Source organism: Electrophorus electricus, chromosome 13 (genome assembly GCF_041902795.1).
Source record: "Electrophorus electricus isolate QZ-2024a chromosome 13, ASM4190279v1, whole genome shotgun sequence".
NCBI lineage: Eukaryota > Metazoa > Chordata > Actinopteri > Gymnotiformes > Gymnotidae > Electrophorus > Electrophorus electricus.
Genome location: NC_137509.1, coordinates 23600114 through 23618711, shown reverse-complemented (window position 1 = coordinate 23618711; position 18598 = coordinate 23600114). Strand labels below are relative to the sequence as shown.

General features: G+C 36.9%; 21 pseudogenes; all 21 read right to left on the bottom strand.

Moving 5' to 3' along the window:
• Positions 1 to 46: 46 nt before the first annotated feature.
• On the bottom strand, positions 47 to 165 carry LOC145650560 (5S ribosomal RNA; annotated as a pseudogene).
• A 791-nt stretch (positions 166 to 956) lies between these two features.
• Positions 957 to 1075, bottom strand: LOC145649783 (5S ribosomal RNA; annotated as a pseudogene).
• A 789-nt stretch (positions 1076 to 1864) lies between these two features.
• On the bottom strand, positions 1865 to 1983 carry LOC145650559 (5S ribosomal RNA; annotated as a pseudogene).
• A 352-nt stretch (positions 1984 to 2335) lies between these two features.
• On the bottom strand, positions 2336 to 2454 carry LOC145650725 (5S ribosomal RNA; annotated as a pseudogene).
• A 791-nt stretch (positions 2455 to 3245) lies between these two features.
• Positions 3246 to 3364, bottom strand: LOC145643961 (5S ribosomal RNA; annotated as a pseudogene).
• Positions 3365 to 3709: 345 nt separating this feature from the next.
• Positions 3710 to 3828, bottom strand: LOC145643982 (5S ribosomal RNA; annotated as a pseudogene).
• A 789-nt stretch (positions 3829 to 4617) lies between these two features.
• Positions 4618 to 4736, bottom strand: LOC145649653 (5S ribosomal RNA; annotated as a pseudogene).
• A 577-nt stretch (positions 4737 to 5313) lies between these two features.
• LOC145645994 (5S ribosomal RNA) lies at positions 5314 to 5432 on the bottom strand (annotated as a pseudogene).
• A 792-nt stretch (positions 5433 to 6224) lies between these two features.
• Positions 6225 to 6343, bottom strand: LOC145650848 (5S ribosomal RNA; annotated as a pseudogene).
• A 791-nt stretch (positions 6344 to 7134) lies between these two features.
• On the bottom strand, positions 7135 to 7253 carry LOC145648803 (5S ribosomal RNA; annotated as a pseudogene).
• A 785-nt stretch (positions 7254 to 8038) lies between these two features.
• Positions 8039 to 8157, bottom strand: LOC145650798 (5S ribosomal RNA; annotated as a pseudogene).
• A 352-nt stretch (positions 8158 to 8509) lies between these two features.
• Positions 8510 to 8628, bottom strand: LOC145648889 (5S ribosomal RNA; annotated as a pseudogene).
• Positions 8629 to 10300: 1672 nt separating this feature from the next.
• On the bottom strand, positions 10301 to 10419 carry LOC145648887 (5S ribosomal RNA; annotated as a pseudogene).
• A 1234-nt stretch (positions 10420 to 11653) lies between these two features.
• On the bottom strand, positions 11654 to 11772 carry LOC145650167 (5S ribosomal RNA; annotated as a pseudogene).
• Positions 11773 to 12784: 1012 nt separating this feature from the next.
• Positions 12785 to 12903, bottom strand: LOC145644331 (5S ribosomal RNA; annotated as a pseudogene).
• Positions 12904 to 13476: 573 nt separating this feature from the next.
• Positions 13477 to 13595, bottom strand: LOC145643812 (5S ribosomal RNA; annotated as a pseudogene).
• Positions 13596 to 14386: 791 nt separating this feature from the next.
• Positions 14387 to 14505, bottom strand: LOC145648886 (5S ribosomal RNA; annotated as a pseudogene).
• A 791-nt stretch (positions 14506 to 15296) lies between these two features.
• Positions 15297 to 15415, bottom strand: LOC145648885 (5S ribosomal RNA; annotated as a pseudogene).
• A 1012-nt stretch (positions 15416 to 16427) lies between these two features.
• LOC145643811 (5S ribosomal RNA) lies at positions 16428 to 16546 on the bottom strand (annotated as a pseudogene).
• A 791-nt stretch (positions 16547 to 17337) lies between these two features.
• On the bottom strand, positions 17338 to 17456 carry LOC145649060 (5S ribosomal RNA; annotated as a pseudogene).
• A 791-nt stretch (positions 17457 to 18247) lies between these two features.
• LOC145648884 (5S ribosomal RNA) lies at positions 18248 to 18366 on the bottom strand (annotated as a pseudogene).
• Positions 18367 to 18598: the final 232 nt, after the last annotated feature.

Here is an 18598-nt window from a genome sequence, read left to right as displayed (position 1 = left end):
CATTTGAGCATGTCAGCTTGAAAGTAAATTAAAGTGATGCAAGAAAAGCTTACATCACCTGGTATTCCTAGGTAGGGTCCCACCTCAGTACTATCCAGGCCCAAACTTGCTTAGCTTCCAAGGTCAGATGAGATTGGGCCTTCTCAAGCTGGTGTGGCCGTAAGCCTTAAACACTTACTCAAATTGCCTAATCATAGCAAATATGATCAAAGACCAATCTGACAATTTTTTTTATTAATCCCTGCACTTGACATTCTAGAATGTTATCTTGAATGTAAATTAAATGATGCAATAAAAGCTTACAACATCTGGTATACGGAGGCACTAACAGACAGTTTTTTGATGAATCACTGCACTTCACATTCAGGCATGTGAGTTGGAGAGTAAATGAAAGTGATGCAAAAAAAACTTACAGCATCTGCTATTCCCAGGTGCTAACAGATAGTTTGAGTTAATTATTCACTGCACTTCAAATTTGAACATGATAGCTTGAACATAAATTAAAGGGATGCAATACAATCTTACAGTACCTGCTATTCCCTGGTACTAAAAGATTTCTATTTAATCTGTACACTTCACATACAAGCTTGTCAGTTGCAGATTAAAGTAAAGTGATGCAACAAAAACTTACAGCATCTGCTATTCCCAGGTGCTAACAGATAGTTTTTTTAATTAATCATTGCACTTCACATCCTAGCATGTCATCTTGAAAGTAAATTAAAGTGATGCAAGAGAAGCTTACACCATCTCGTAGTCCAAGGTGCTAACAGATAGATTTTTGAGGAATCACTGCACTTCACATTTAAACATGTGAGTTGGAGAGTAAATGAAAGTGATGCAAAAAAAACTTACAGCATCTGCTATTCCCAGGTGCTAACAGATAGTTTTTTTTATTAATCACTGCACTTCACATTTGAGCATGTCAGCTTGAAAGTAAATTAAAGTGATGCAAGAAAAGCTTACAGCACCTGGTATTCCTAGGTAGGGTCCCACATCAGTACTATCCAGGCCCAAACTTGCTTAGTTTCCAAGGTCAGATGAGATTGGGCGTTCTCAAGCTGGTGTGGCCGTAAGCGTTAAATACTTACTCAAATTGCCTAATCATAGCAAATATGATCAAAGACCAATCTGAAATTTTTTTTTATTAAATCCTGCACTTGACATTCTAGAATGTTATCTTGAATGTAAATTAAATGATGCAATAAAAGCTTACAACATCTGGTATACAGAGGCACTAACAGACAGTTTTTTGATGAATCACTGCACTTCACATTCAGGCATGTGAGTTGGAGAGTAAATGAAAGTGATGCAAAAAAAACTTACAGCATCTGCTATTCCCAGGTGCTAACAGATAGTTTGAGTTAATTATTCACTGCACTTCAAATTTGAACATGATAGCTTGGACATAAATTAAAGGGATGCAATACAATCTTACAGCACCTGCTATTCCCTGGTACTAAAATATTTCTATTTAATCTGTACACTTCACATACAAGCTTGTCAGTTGCAGATTAAAGTAAAGTGATGCAACAAAAATTTACAGCATCTGCTATTCCCAGGTGCTAACAGATAGTTTTTTTAATTAATCACTACATTTCACATCCTAGCATGTCATCTTGACAGTAAATTAAAGTGATTCAAGAGAAGCTTACAGCATCTCGTAGTCCAAGGTGCTAACAGATAGTTTTTGATGAATCACTGCACTTCACATTCAGGCATGTGAGTTGGAGAGTAAATGAAAGTGATGCAAAAAAACTTACAGCATCTGCTATTCCCAGGTGCTAACAGATAGTTTTTTTTATTAATCACTGCACTTCACATTTGAGCATGTCAGCTTGAAAGTAAATTAAAGTGATGCAAGAAAAGCTTACATCACCTGGTATTCCTAGGTAGGGTCCCACCTCAGTACTATCCAGGCCCAAACTTGCTTAGCTTCCAAGGTCAGATGAGATTGGGCCTTCTCAAGCTGGTGTGGCCGTAAGCCTTAAACACTTACTCAAATTGCCTAATCATAGCAAATATGATCAAAGACCAATCTGACAATTTTTTTTATTAATCCCTGCACTTGACATTCTAGAATGTTATCTTGAATGTAAATTAAATGATGCAATAAAAGCTTACAACATCTGGTATACGGAGGCACTAACAGACAGTTTTTTGATGAATCACTGCACTTCACATTCAGGCATGTGAGTTGGAGAGTAAATGAAAGTGATGCAAAAAAAACTTACAGCATCGGCTATTCCCAGGTGCTAACAGATAGTTTTTTTTATTAATCACTGCACTTCACATTTGAGCATGTCAGATTGAAAGTAAATTAAAGTGATGCAAGAAAAGCTTACAGCACCTGGTATTCCTAGATAGGGTCCCACCTCAGTACTATCCAGGCCCAAACTTGCTTAGCTTCCAAGGTCAGATGAGATTAGGCGTTCTGAAGCTGGTGTGGCCGTAAGTCTTAAACACTTACTCAAATTGCCTTATCATAGCAAATATGATCAAAGACCAATCTGACAATTTTTTTTTATTAATCCCTGCACTTGACATTCTAGAATGTTATCTTGAATGTAAATTAAATGATGCAATAAAAGCTTACAACATCTGGTATACGGAGGCACTAACAGACAGTTTTTTGATGAATCACTGCACTTCACATTCAGGCATGTGAGTTGGAGAGTAAATGAAAGTGATGCAAAAAAAACTTACAGCATCTGCTATTCCCAGGTGCTAACAGATAGTTTGAGTTAATTATTCACTGCACTTCAAATTTGAACATGATAGCTTGAACATAAATTAAAGGGATGCAATACAATCTTACAGCACCTGCTATTCCCTGGTACTAAAATATTTCTATTTAATCTGTACACTTCACATACAAGCTTGTCAGTTGCAGATTAAAGTAAAGTGATGCAACAAAAATTTACAGCATCTGCTATTCCCAGGTGCTAACAGATAGTTTTTTTAATTAATCACTACATTTCACATCCTAGCATGTCATCTTGACAGTAAATTAAAGTGATTCAAGAGAAGCTTACAGCATCTCGTAGTCCAAGGTGCTAACAGATAGTTTTTGATGAATCACTGCACTTCACATTCAGGCATGTGAGTTGGAGAGTAAATGAAAGTGATGCAAAAAAAACTTACAGCATCGGCTATTCCCAGGTGCTAACAGATAGTTTTTTTTATTAATCACTGCACTTCACATTTGAGCATGTCAGATTGAAAGTAAATTAAAGTGATGCAAGAAAAGCTTACAGCACCTGGTATTCCTAGGTAGGGTCCCACCTCAGTACTATCCAGGCCCAAACTTGCTTAGCTTCCAAGGTCAGATGAGATTAGACGTTCTGAAGCTGGTGTGGCCGTAAGTCTTAAACACTTACTCAAATTGCCTTATCATAGCAAATATGATCAAAGACCAATCTGACAATTTTTTTTTATTAATCCCTGCACTTGACATTCTAGAATGTTATCTTGAATGTAAATTAAATGATGCAAGAGAAGCTTACAGCATCTCGTAGTCCAAGGTGCTAACAGATAGATTTTTGAGGAATCACTGCACTTCACATTCAAGCATGTGAGTTGGAGAGTAAATGAAAGTGATGCAAAAAAAACTTACAGCATCGGCTATTCCCAGGTGCTAACAGATAGTTTTTTTTATTAATCACTGCACTTCACATTTGAGCATGTTAGCAAATTAAAGTGATGCAAGAAAAGCTTACAGCACCTGGTATTCCTAGGTAGGGTCCCACCTCAGTACTATCCAGGCCCAAACTTGCTTAGTTTCCAAAGTCAGATGAGATTGGGCGTTCTCAAGCTGGTGTGGCGGTAAGCCTTAAACACTTACTTAAATTGCCTAATCATAGCAAATATGATCAAAGACCAATCTGACAATTTTTTTTATTAATCCCTGCACTTGACATTCTAGAATGTTATCTTGAATGTAAATTAAATGATGCAATAAAAGCTTACAACATCTGGTATACGGAGGCACTAACAGACAGTTTTGTGATGAATCACTGCACTTCACATTCAGGCATGTGAGTTGGAGAGTAAATGAAAGTGATGCAAAAAAAACTTACAGCATCTGCTATTCCCAGGTGCTAACAGATAGTTTGAGTTAATTATTCACTGCACTTCAAATTTGAACATGATAGCTTGAACATAAATTAAAGGGATGCAATACAATCTTACAGCACCTGCTATTCCCTGGTACTAAAATATTTCTATTTAATCTGTACACTTCACATACAAGCTTGTCAGTTGCAGATTAAAGTAAAGTGATGCAACAAAAATTTACAGCATCTGCTATTCCCAGGTGCTAACAGATAGTTTTTTTAGTTAATCACTACATTTCACATCCTAGCATGTCATCTTGACAGTAAATTAAAGTGATTCAAGAGAAGCTTACAGCATCTCGTAGTCCAAGGTGCTAACTGATAGTTTTTGATGAATCACTGCACTTCACATTCAGGCATGTGAGTTGGAGAGTAAATGAAAGTGATGCAAAAAAACTTACAGCATCTGCTATTCCCAGGTGCTAACAGATAGTTTTTTTTATTAATCACTGCACTTCACATTTGAGCATGTCAGCTTGAAAGTAAATTAAAGTGATGCAAGAAAAGCTTACATCACCTGGTATTCCTAGGTAGGGTCCCACCTCAGTACTATCCAGGCCCAAACTTGCTTAGCTTCCAAGATCAGATGAGATTGGGCGTTCTCAAGCTGGTGTGGAGGTAAACCTTAAACACTTACTCAAATTGCCTAATCATAGCAAATATGATCAAAGACCAATCTGACAATTTTTTTTATTAATCCCTGCACTTGACGTTCTAGAATGTTATCTTGAATGTAAATTAATTGATGCAATAAAAGCTTACAACATCTGGTATACGGAGGCACTAACAGACAGTTTTTTGATGAATCACTGCACTTCACATTCAGGCATGTGAGTTGGAGAGTAAATGAAAGTGATGTAAAAAAAACTTACAGCATCTGCTATTCCCAGGTGCTAACAGATAGTTTTTTTTATTAATCACTGCACTTCACATTTGTGCATGTCAGCTTGAAAGTAAATTAAAGTGATGCAAGAGAAGATTACAGCATCTCGTAGTCCAAGGTGCGTGCTATCAGATAGTTTTTTGATGAATCACTGCACTTCACATTCAGGCATGTGAGTTGGAGAGTAAATGAAAGTGATGCAAAAAAAACTTACAGCATCGGCTATTCCCAGGTGCTAACAGATAGTTTTTTTTATTAATGACTGCACTTCACATTTGAGCATGTCAGCTTGAAAGTAAATTAAAGTGATGCAAGAAAAGCTTACAGCACCTGGTAATCCTAGGTAGGGTCCCACCTCAGTACTATCGAGGCCCAAACTTGCTTAGTTTCCAAAGTCAGATGAGATTGGGCGTTCTCAAGCTGGTGTGGCTGTAAACCTTAAACACTTACTCAAATTGTCTAATCATAGCAAATATGATCAAAGACCAATCTGAACAATTTTTTTATTAATCCCTGCAGTTGACATTCTAGAATGTTATCTTGAATGTAAATTAAATGATGCAATAAAAGCTTACAACATCTGGTATACGGAGGCACTAACAGACAGTTTTTTGATGAATCACTGCACTTCACATTCAGGCATGTGAGTTGGAGAGTAAATGAAAGTGATGCAAAAAAAACTTACAGCATCGGCTATTCCCAGGTGCTAACAGATAGTTTTTTTTTATTAATCACTGCACTTCACATTTGAGCATGTCAGCTTGAAAGTAAACTAAAGTGATGCAAGAGAAGATTACAGCATCTCGTAGTCCAAGGTGCTAACAGATAGTTTTTTGATGAATCACTGCACTTCACATTCAGGCATGTGAGTTGGAGAGTAAATGAAAGTGATGCAAAAAAAACTTACAGCATCTGCTATTCCCAGGTGCTAACAGATAGTTTGAGTTAATTATTCACTGCACTTCAAATTTGAACATGATAGCTTGAACATAAATTAAAGGGATGCAATACAATCTTACAGCACCTGCTATTCCCTGGTACTAAAACATTTCTATTTTATCTGTACACTTCACATACAAGCTTGTCAGTTGCAGATTAAATTAAAGTGATGCAACAAAAACTTACAGCATCTGCTATTCCCAGGTGCTAACAGATAGTTTTTTTTATTAATGACTGCACTTCACATTTGAGCATGTCAGCTTGAAAGTAAACTAAAGTGATGCAAGAAAAGCTTACAGCACCTGGTATTCCTAGGTAGGGTCCCACCTCAGTACTATCCAGGCTCAAACTTGCTTAGCTTCCAAGGTCAGACGAGATTGGGCGTTCTCAAGCTGGTGTGGCGGTAAGCCTTAAACACTTACTCAAATTGCCTAATCATAGCAAATATGATCAAAGACCAATCTGACAATTTTTTTTATTAATCCCTGCACTTGACATTCTAGAATGTTATCTTGAATGTAAATTAAATGATGCAATAAAAGCTTAAACATCTGGTATACGGAGGCACTAACAGACAGTTTTTTGATGAATCACTGCACTTCACATTCAGGCATGTGAGTTGGAGAGTAAATGAAAGTGATGCCAAAAAAACTTACAGCATCTGCTATTCCCAGGTGCTAACAGATAGTTTGAGTTAATTATTCACTGCACTTCAAATTTGAACATGATAGCTTGAACATAAATTAAAGGGATGCAATACAATCTTACAGCACCTGCTATTCCCTGGTACTAAAACATTTCTATTTAATCTGTACACTTCACATTCAGGCATGTGAGTTGGAGAGTAAATGAAAGTGATGCAAAAAAAACTTACAGCATCGGCTATTCCCAGGTGCTAACAGATAGTTTTTTTTAATTAATCACTGCACTTCACATCCTAGCATGTCATCTTGACAGTAAATTAAAGTGATGCAAGAGAAGCTTACAGCATCTCGTAGTCCAAGGTGCTAACAGATAGTTTTTTGATGAATCACTGCACTTCACATTCAGGCATGTGAGTTGGAGAGTAAATGAAAGTGATGCAAAAAAAACTTACAGCATCGGCTATTCCCAGGTGCTAACAGATAGTTTTTTTTATTAATGACTGCACTTCACATTTGAGCATGTCAGCTTGAAAGTAAATTAAAGTGATGCAAGAAAAGCTTACAGCACCTGGTATTCCTAGGTAGCGTCCCACCTCAGTACTATCCAGGCCCAAACTTGCTTAGCTTCCAAGGTCAGATGAGATTGGGCGTTCTCAAGCTGGTGTGGCGGTAAGCCTTAAACACTTACTCAAATTGCCTAATCATAGCAAATATGATCAAAGACCAATCTGACAATTTTTTTTATTAATCCCTGCACTTGACATTCTAGAATGTTATCTTGCACCTGGGAATAGCAGATGCTGTAAGTTTTTTTTGCATCACTTTCATTTACTCTCCAACTCACATGCCTGAATGTGAAGTGCAGTGATTCATCAAAAAAACTGTCTGTTAGTGCCTCCGTATACCAGATGTTGTAAGCTTTTATTGCATCATTTAATTTAACAGATAGTTTGAGTTAATTATTCACTGCACTTCAAATTTGAACATGATAGCTTGAACATAAATTAAAGGGATGCAATAAAATCTTACAGCACCTGCTATTCCCTGGTACTAAAACATTTCTATTTAATCTGTACACTTCACATTCAGGCATGTGAGTTGGAGAGTAAATGAAAGTGATGCAAAAAAAACTTACAGCATCGGCTATTCCCAGGTGCTAACAGATAGTTTTTTTAATTAATCACTGCACTTCACATCCTAGCATGTCATCTTGACAGTAAATTAAAGTGATGCAAGAGAAGCTTACAGCATCTCGTAGTCCAAGGTGCTAACAGATAGTTTTTTGATGAATCACTGCACTTCACATTCAGGCATGTGAGTTGGAGAGTAAATGAAAGTGATGCAAAAAAAACTTACAGCATCGGCTATTCCCAGGTGCTAACAGATAGTTTTTTTTATTAATGACTGCACTTCACATTTGAGCATGTCAGCTTGAAAGTAAATTAAAGTGATGCAAGAAAAGCTTACAACACCTGGTATTCCTAGGTAGCGTCCAACCTCAGTACTATCCAGGCCCAAACTTGCTTAGCTTCCAAGGTCAGATGAGATTGGGCGTTCTCAAGATGGTGTGGCGGTAAGCCTTAAACACTTACTCAAATTGCCTAATCATAGCAAATATGATCAAAGACCAATCTGACAATTTTTTTTATTAATCCCTGCACTTGACATTCTAGAATGTTATCTTGAATGTAAATTAAATGATGCAATAAAAGCTTACAACATCTGGTATAAGGAGGCACTAACAGACAGTTTTTTGATGAATCACTGCACTTCACATTCAGGCATGTGAGTTGGAGAGTAAATGAAAGTGATGCAAAAAAAACTTACAGCATCTGCTATTCCCAGGTGCTAACAGATAGTTTTTTTTATTAATCACTGCACTTCACATTTGTGCATGTCAGCTTGAAAGTAAATTAAAGTGATGCAAGAAAAGCTTACAGCACCTGGTATTCCTAGGTAGGGTCCCACCTCAGTACTATCCAGGCCCAAACTTGCTTAGCTTCCAAGGTCAGATGAGATTGGGCGTTCTCAAGCTGGTGTGGCGGTAAGCCTTAAACACTTACTCAAATTGCCTAATCATAGCAAATATGATCAAAGACCAATCTGACAATTTTTTTTATTAATCCCTGCACTTGACATTCTAGAATGTTATCTTGAATGTAAATTAAATGATGCAATAAAAGCTTACAACATCTGGTATACGGAGGCACTAACAGACAGTTTTTTGATGAATCACTGCACTTCACATTCAGGCATGTGAGTTGGAGAGTAAATGAAAGTGATGCAAAAAAAACTTACAGCATCTGCTATTCCCAGGTGCTAACAGATAGTTTTTTTTATTAATCACTGCACTTCACATTTGTGCATGTCAGCTTGAAAGTAAATTAAAGTGATGCAAGAGAAGATTACAGCATCTCGTAGTCCAAGGTGCTAACAGATAGTTTTTTGATGAATCACTGCACTTCACATTCAGGCATGTGAGTTGGAGAGTAAATGAAAGTGATGCAAAAAAAACTTACAGCATCTGCTATTGCCAGGTGCTAACAGATAGTTTGAGTTAATTATTCACTGCACTTCAAATTTGAACATGATAGCTTGAACATAAATTAAAGGGATGCAATAAAATCTTACAGCACCTGCTATTCCCTGGTACTAAAACATTTCTATTTAATCTGTACACTTCACATACAAGCTTGTCAGTTGCAGGTTAAATTAAAGTGATGCAACAAAAACTTACAGCATCTGCTATTCCCAGGTGCTAACAGATAGTTTTTTTAATTAATCACTGCACTTCACATCCTAGCATGTCATCTTGACAGTAAATTAAAGTGATGCAAGAGAAGCTTACAGCATCTCGTAGTCCAAGGTGCTAACAAATAGTTTTTTGATGAATCACTGCACTTCACATTCAGGCATGTGAGTTGGAGAGTAAATGAAAGTGATGCAAAAAAAACTTACAGCATCTGCTATTCCCAGGTGCTAACAGATAGTTTTTTTTATTAATCACTGCACTTCACATTTGTGCATGTCATCTTGAAAGTAAATTAAAGTGATGCAAGAGAAGATTATAGCATCTCGTAGTCCAAGGTGCTAACAGATAGTTTTTTGATGAATCACTGCACTTCACATTCAGGCATGTGAGTTGGAGAGTAAATGAAAGTGATGCAAAAAAAACTTACAGCATCTGCTATTGCCAGGTGCTAACAGATAGTTTGAGTTAATTATTCACTGCACTTCAAATTTGAACATGATAGCTTGAACATAAATTAAAGGGATGCAATAAAATCTTACAGCACCTGCTATTCCCTGGTACTAAAACATTTCTATTTAATCTGTACACTTCACATACAAGCTTGTCAGTTGCAGGTTAAATTAAAGTGATGCAACAAAAACTTACAGCATCTGCTATTCCCAGGTGCTAACAGATAGTTTTTTTAATTAATCACTGCACTTCACATCCTAGCATGTCATCTTGACAGTAAATTAAAGTGATGCAAGAGAAGCTTACAGCATCTCGTAGTCCAAGGTGCTAACAAATAGTTTTTTGATGAATCACTGCACTTCACATTCAGGCATGTGAGTTGGAGAGTAAATGAAAGTGATGCAAAAAAAACTTACAGCATCGGCTATTCCCAGGTGCTAACAGATAGTTTTTTTTATTAATGACTGCACTTCACATTTGAGCATGTCAGCTTGAAAGTAAATTAAAGTGATGCAAGAAAAGCTTACAGCACCTGGTATTCCTAGGTAGGGTCCCACCTCAGTACTATCCAGGCCCAAACTTGCTTAGCTTCCAAGGTCAGATGAGATTGGGCGTTCTCAAGCTGGTGTGGCGGTAAGCCTTAAACACTTACTCAAATTGCCTAATCATAGCAAATATGATCAAAGACCAATCTGACAATTTTTTTTATTAATCCCTGCACTTGACATTCTAGAATGTTATCTTGAATGTAAATTAAATGATGCAATAAAAGCTTACAACATCTGGTATACGGAGGCACTAACAGACAGTTTTTTGATGAATCACTGCACTTCACTTTCAGGCATGTGAGTTGGAGAGTAAATGAAAGTGATGCAAAAAAAACTTACAGCATCTGCTATTCCCAGGTGCTAACAGATAGTTTTTTTTATTAATCACTGCACTTCACATTTGTGCATGTCAGCTTGAAAGTAAATTAAAGTGATGCAAGAGAAGATTACAGCATCTCGTAGTCCAAGGTGCAAACAGATAGTTTTTTGATGAATCACTGCACTTCACATTCAGGCATGTGAGTTGGAGAGTAAATGAAAGTGATGCAAAAAAAAACTTACAGCATCTGCTATTCCCAGGTGCTAACAGATAGTTTGAGTTAATTATTCACTGCACGTCAAATTTGAACATGATAGCTTGAACATAAATTAAAGGGATGCAATAAAATCTTACAGCACCTGCTATTCCCTGGTACTAAAACATTTCTATTTAATCTGTACACTTCACATACAAGCTTGTCAGTTGCAGATTAAATTAAAGTGATGCAACAAAAACTTACAGCATCTGCTATTCCCAAGTGCTAACAGATAGTTTTTTTAATTAATCACTGCACTTCACATCCTAGCATGTCATCTTGACAGTAAATTAAAGTGATGCAAGAGAAGCTTACAGCATCTCGTAGTCCAAGGTGCTAACAGATAGTTTTTTGATGAATCACTGCACTTCACATTCAGGCATGTGAGTTGGAGAGTAAATGAAAGTGATGCAAAAAAAACTTACAGCATCTGCTATTCCCAGGTGCTAACAGATAGTTTTTTTTATTAATCACTGCACTTCACATTTGTGCATGTCAGCTTGAAAGTAAATTAAAGTGATGCAAGAGAAGATTACAGCATCTCGTAGTCCAAGGTGCTAACAGATAGTTTTTTGATGAATCACTGCACTTCACATTCAGGCATGTGAGTTGGAGAGTAAATGAAAGTGATGCAAAAAAAACTTACAGCATTGGCTATTCCCAGGTGCTAACAGATAGTTTTTTTTATTAATGACTGCACTTCATATTTGAGCATGTCAGCTTGAAAGTAAATTAAAGTGATGCAAGAAAAGCTTACAGCACCTGGTATTCCTAGGTAGGGTCCCACCTCAGTACTATCCAGGCCCAAACTTGCTTAGCTTCCAAGGTCAGATGAGATTGGGCGTTCTCAAGCTGGTGTGGTGGTAAGCCTTAAACACTTACTCAAATTGCCTAATCATAGCAAATATGATCAAAGACCAATCTGACAATTTTTTTTATTAATCCCTGCACTTGACGTTCTAGAATGTTATCTTGAATGTAAATTAAATGATGCAATAAAAGCTTACAACATCTGGTATACGGAGGCACTAACAGACAGTTTTTTGATGAATCACTGCACTTCACATTCAGGCATGCGAGTTGGAGAGTAAATGAAAGTGATGTAAAAAAAACTTACAGCATCTGCTATTGCCAGGTGCTAACAAATAGTTTGAGTTAATTATTCACTGCACTTCAAATTTGAACATGATAGCTTGAACATAAATTAAAGGGATGCAATAAAATCTTACAGCACCTGCTATTCCCTGGTACTAAAACATTTCTATTTAATCTGTACACTTCACATACAAGCTTGTCAGTTGCAGGTTAAATTAAAGTGATGCAACAAAAACTTACAGCATCTGCTATTCCCAGGTGCTAACAGATAGTTTTTTTAATTAATCACTGCACTTCACATCCTAGCATGTCATCTTGACAGTAAATTAAAGTGATGCAAGAGAAGCTTACAGCATCTCGTAGTCCAAGGTGCTAACAGATAGTTTTTTGATGAATCACTGCACTTCACATTCAGGCATGTGAGTTGGAGAGTAAATGAAAGTGATGCAAAAAAAACTTACAGCATCGGCTATTCCCAGGTGCTAACAGATAGTTTTTTTAATTAATCACTGCACTTCACATCCTAGCATGTCATCTTGACAGTAAATTAAAGTGATGCAAGAGAAGCTTACAGCATCTCGTAGTCCAAGGTGCTAACAGATAGTTTTTTGATGAATCACTGCACTTCACATTCAGGCATGTGAGTTGGAGAGTAAATGAAAGTGATGCAAAAAAAACTTACAGCATCGGCTATTCCCAGGTGCTAACAGATAGTTTTTTTTATTACTGATTGCACTTCACATTTGAGCATGTCAGCTTGAAAGTAAATTAAAGTGATGCAAGAAAAGCTTACAGCACCTGGTATTCCTAGTTAGGGTCGCACCTCAGTACTATCCAGGCCCAAACTTGCTTATCTTCCAAGGTCAGATGAGATTGGGCGTTCTCAAGCTGGTGTGGCGGTAAGCCTTAAACACTTACTCAAATTGCCTAATCATAGCAAATATGATCAAAGACCAATCTGACAATTTTTTTTATTAATCCCTGCACTTGACATTCTAGAATGTTATCTTGAATGTAAATTAAATGATGCAATAAAAGCTTACAACATCTGGTATACGGAGGCACTAACAGACAGTTTTTTGATGAATCACTGCACTTCACTTTCAGGCATGTGAGTTGGAGAGTAAATGAAAGTGATGCAAAAAAAACTTACAGCATCTGCTATTCCCAGGTGCTAACAGATAGTTTTTTTTATTAATCACTGCACTTCACATTTGTGCATGTCAGCTTGAAAGTAAATTAAAGTGATGCAAGAGAAGATTACAGCATCTCGTAGTCCAAGGTGCTAACAAATAGTTTTTTGATGAATCACTGCACTTCACATTCAGGCATGTGAGTTGGAGAGTAAATGAAAGTGATGCAAAAAAAACTTACAGCATCGGCTATTCCCAGGTGCTAACAGATAGTTTTTTTTATTAATGACTGCACTTCACATTTGAGCATGTCAGCTTGAAAGTAAATTAAAGTGATGCAAGAAAAGCTTACAGCACCTGGTATTCCTAGGTAGGGTCCCACCTCAGTACTATCCAGGCCCAAACTTGCGTAGCTTCCAAGGTCAGATGAGATTGGGCATTCTCAAGCTGGTGTGGCGGTAAGCCTTAAACACTTACTCAAATTGCCTAATCATAGCAAATATGATCAAAGACCAATCTGAGAATTTTTTTTATTAATCCCTGCACTTGACATTCTAGAATGTTATCTTGAATGTAAATTAAATGATGCAATAAAAGCTTACAACATCTGGTATACGGAGGCACTAACAGACAGTTTTTTGATGAATCACTGCACTTCACATTCAGGCATGTGAGTTGGAGAGTAAATGAAAGTGATGCAAAAAAAACTTACAGCATCTGCTATTCCCAGGTGCTAACAGATAGTCTGAGTTAATTATTCACTGCACTTCAAATTTGAACATGATAGCTTGAACATAAATTAAAGGGATGCAATAAAATCTTACAGCACCTGCTATTCCCTGGTACTAAAACATTTCCATTTAATCTGTACACTTCACATACAAGCTTGTCAGTTGCAGATTAAATTAAAGTGATGCAACAAAAACTTACAGCATCTGCTATTCCCAGGTGCTAACAGATAGTTTTTTAAATTAATCACTGCACTTCACATCCTAGCATGTCATCTTGACAGTAAATTAAAGTGATGCAAGAGAAGCTTACAGCATCTCGTAGTCCAAGGTGCTAACAGATAGTTTTTTGATGAATCACTGCACTTCACATTCAGGCATGTGAGTTGGAGAGTAAATGAAAGTGATGCAAAAAAAACTTACAGCATCGGCTATTCCCAGGTGCTAACAGATAGTTTTTTTTATTAATGACTGCACTTCACATTTGAGCATGTCAGCTTGAAAGTAAATAAAAGTGATGCAAGAAAAGCTTACAGCACCTGGTATTCCTAGGTAGGGTCCCACCTCAGTACTATCCAGGCCCAAACTTGCTTAGCTTCCAAGGTCAGATGAGATTGGGCGTTCTCAAGCTGGTGTGGCGGTAAGCCTTACACACTTACTCAAATTGCCTAATCATAGCAAATATGATCAAAGACCAATCTGACAATTTTTTTTATTAATCCCTGCACTTGACATTCTAGAATGTTATCTTGAATGTAAATTAAATGATGCAATAAAAGCTTACAACATCTGGTATACGGAGGCACTAACAGACAGTTTTTTGATGAATCACTGCACTTCACATTCAGGCATGTGAGTTGGAGAGTAAATGAAAGTGATGCAAAAAAAACTTACAGCATCTGCTATTCCCAGGTGCTAACAGATAGTTTTTTTTATTAATCACTGCACTTCACATTTGTGCATGTCAGCTTGAAAGTAAATTAAAGTGATGCAAGAGAAGATTACAGCATCTCGTAGTCCAAGGTGCTAACAGATAGTTTTTTGATGAATCACTGCACTTCACATTCAGGCATGTGAGTTGGAGAGTAAATGAAAGTGATGCAAAAAAAACTTACAGCATCTGCTATTCCCAGGTGCTAACAGATAGTTTGAGTTAATTATTCAATGCACTTCAAATTTGAACATGATAGCTTGAACATAAATTAAAAGGATGCAATAAAATCTTACAGCACCTGCTATTCCCTGGTACTAAAACATTTCTATTTAATCTGTACACTTCACATACAAGCTTGTCAGTTGCAGATTAAATTAAAGTGATGCAACAAAAACTTACATCATCTGCTATTCCCAGGTGCTAACAGATAGTTTTTTTAATTAATCACTGCACTTCACATTTGAGCATGTCAGCTTGAAAGTAAATTAAAGTGATGCAAGAAAAGCTTACAGCACCTGGTATTCCTAGGTAGGGTCCCACCTCAGTACTATCCAGGCCCAAACTTGCTTAGCTTCCAAGGTCAGATGAGATTGGGCGTTCTCAAGCTGGTGTGGCGGTAAGCCTTAAATACTTACTCAAATTGCCTAATCATAGCAAATATGATCAAAGACCAATCTGACAATTTTTTTTATTAATCCCTGCACTTGACATTCTAGAATGTTATCTTGAATGTAAATTAAATGATGCAATAAAAGCTTACAACATCTGGTATACGGAGGCACTAACAGACAGTTTTTTGATGAATCACTGCACTTCACATTCAGGCATGTGAGTTGGAGAGTAAATGAAAGTGATGCAAAAAAAACTTACAGCATCTGCTATTCCCAGGTGCTAACAGATAGTTTTTTTTATTAATCACTGCACTTCACATTTGTGCATGTCATCTTGAAAGTAAATTAAAGTGATGCAAGAGAAGATTACAGCATCTCGTAGTCCAAGGTGCTAACATATAGTTTTTTGATGAATCACTGCACTTCACATTCAGGCATGTGAGTTGGAGAGTAAATGAAAGTGATGCAAAAAAAACTTACAGCATCTGCCATTTCCAGGTGCTAACAGATAGTTTGAGTTAATTATTCACTGCACTTCAAATTTGAACATGATAGCTTGAACATAAATTAAAGGGATGCAATAAAATCTTACAGCACCTGCTATTCCCTGGTAGTAAAACATTTCTATTTAATCTGTACACTTCACATATAAGCTTGTCAGTTGCAGATTAAATTAAAGTGATGCAACAAAAATTTACAGCATCTGCTATTCCCAGGTGCTAACAGATAGTTTTTTAAATTAATCACTGCACTTCACATCCTAGCATGTCATCTTGACAGTAAATTAAAGTGATGCAAGAGAAGCTTACAGCATCTCGTAGTCCAAGGTGCTAACAGATAGTTTTTTGATGAATCACTGCACTTCACATTCAGGCATGTGAGTTGGAGAGTAAATGAAAGTGATGCAAAAAAAACTTACAGCATCGGCTATTCCCAGGTGCTAACAGATAGTTTTTTTTATTAATGACTGCACTTCACATTTGAGCATGTCAGCTTGAAAGTAAATTAAAGTGATGCAAGAAAAGCTTACAGCACCTGGTATTCCTAGGTAGGGTCCCACCTCAGTACTATCCAGGCCCAAACTTGCGTAGCTTCCAAGGTCAGATGAGATTGGGCATTCTCAAGCTGGTGTGGCGGTAAGCCTTAAACACTTACTCAAATTGCCTAATCATAGCAAATATGATCAAAGACCAATCTGAGAATTTTTTTTATTAATCCCTGCACTTGACATTCTAGAATGTTATCTTGAATGTAAATTAAATGATGCAATAAAAGCTTACAACATCTGGTATACGGAGGCACTAACAGACAGTTTTTTGATGAATCACTGCACTTCACATTCAGGCATGTGAGTTGGAGAGTAAATGAAAGTGATGCAAAAAAAACTTACAGCATCTGCTATTCCCAGGTGCTAACAGATAGTCTGAGTTAATTATTCACTGCACTTCAAATTTGAACATGATAGCTTGAACATAAATTAAAGGGATGCAATAAAATCTTACAGCACCTGCTATTCCCTGGTACTAAAACATTTCCATTTAATCTGTACACTTCACATACAAGCTTGTCAGTTGCAGATTAAATTAAAGTGATGCAACAAAAACTTACAGCATCTGCTATTCCCAGGTGCTAACAGATAGTTTTTTAAATTAATCACTGCACTTCACATCCTAGCATGTCATCTTGACAGTAAATTAAAGTGATGCAAGAGAAGCTTACAGCATCTCGTAGTCCAAGGTGCTAACAGATAGTTTTTTGATGAATCACTGCACTTCACATTCAGGCATGTGAGTTGGAGAGTAAATGAAAGTGATGCAAAAAAAACTTACAGCATCGGCTATTCCCAGGTGCTAACAGATAGTTTTTTTTATTAATGACTGCACTTCACATTTGAGCATGTCAGCTTGAAAGTAAATAAAAGTGATGCAAGAAAAGCTTACAGCACCTGGTATTCCAAGGTAGGGTCCCACCTCAGTACTATCCAGGCCCAAACTTGCTTAGCTTCCAAGGTCAGATGAGATTGGGCGTTCTCAAGCTGGTGTGGCGGTAAGCCTTACACACTTACTCAAATTGCCTAATCATAGCAAATATGATCAAAGACCAATCTGACAATTTTTTTTATTAATCCCTGCACTTGACATTCTAGAATGTTATCTTGAATGTAAATTAAATGATGCAATAAAAGCTTACAACATCTGGTATACGGAGGCACTAACAGACAGTTTTTTGATGAATCACTGCACTTCACATTCAGGCATGTGAGTTGGAGAGTAAATGAAAGTGATGCAAAAAAAACTTACAGCATCTGCTATTCCCAGGTGCTAACAGATAGTTTTTTTTATTAATCACTGCACTTCACATTTGTGCATGTCAGCTTGAAAGTAAATTAAAGTGATGCAAGAGAAGATTACAGCATCTCGTAGTCCAAGGTGCTAACAGATAGTTTTTTGATGAATCACTGCACTTCACATTCAGGCATGTGAGTTGGAGAGTAAATGAAAGTGATGCAAAAAAAACTTACAGCATCTGCTATTCCCAGGTGCTAACAGATAGTTTGAGTTAATTATTCAATGCACTTCAAATTTGAACATGATAGCTTGAACATAAATTAAAAGGATGCAATAAAATCTTACAGCACCTGCTATTCCCTGGTACTAAAACATTTCTATTTAATCTGTACACTTCACATACAAGCTTGTCAGTTGCAGATTAAATTAAAGTGATGCAACAAAAACTTACATCATCTGCTATTCCCAGGTGCTAACAGATAGTTTTTTTAATTAATCACTGCACTTCACATTTGAGCATGTCAGCTTGAAAGTAAATTAAAGTGATGCAAGAAAAGCTTACAGCACCTGGTATTCCTAGGTAGGGTCCCACCTCAGTACTATCCAGGCCCAAACTTGCTTAGCTTCCAAGGTCAGATGAGATTGGGCGTTCTCAAGCTGGTGTGGCGGTAAGCCTTAAATACTTACTCAAATTGCCTAATCATAGCAAATATGATCAAAGACCAATCTGACAATTTTTTTTATTAATCCCTGCACTTGACATTCTAGAATGTTATCTTGAATGTAAATTAAATGATGCAATAAAAGCTTACAACATCTGGTATACGGAGGCACTAACAGACAGTTTTTTGATGAATCACTGCACTTCACATTCAGGCATGTGAGTTGGAGAGTAAATGAAAGTGA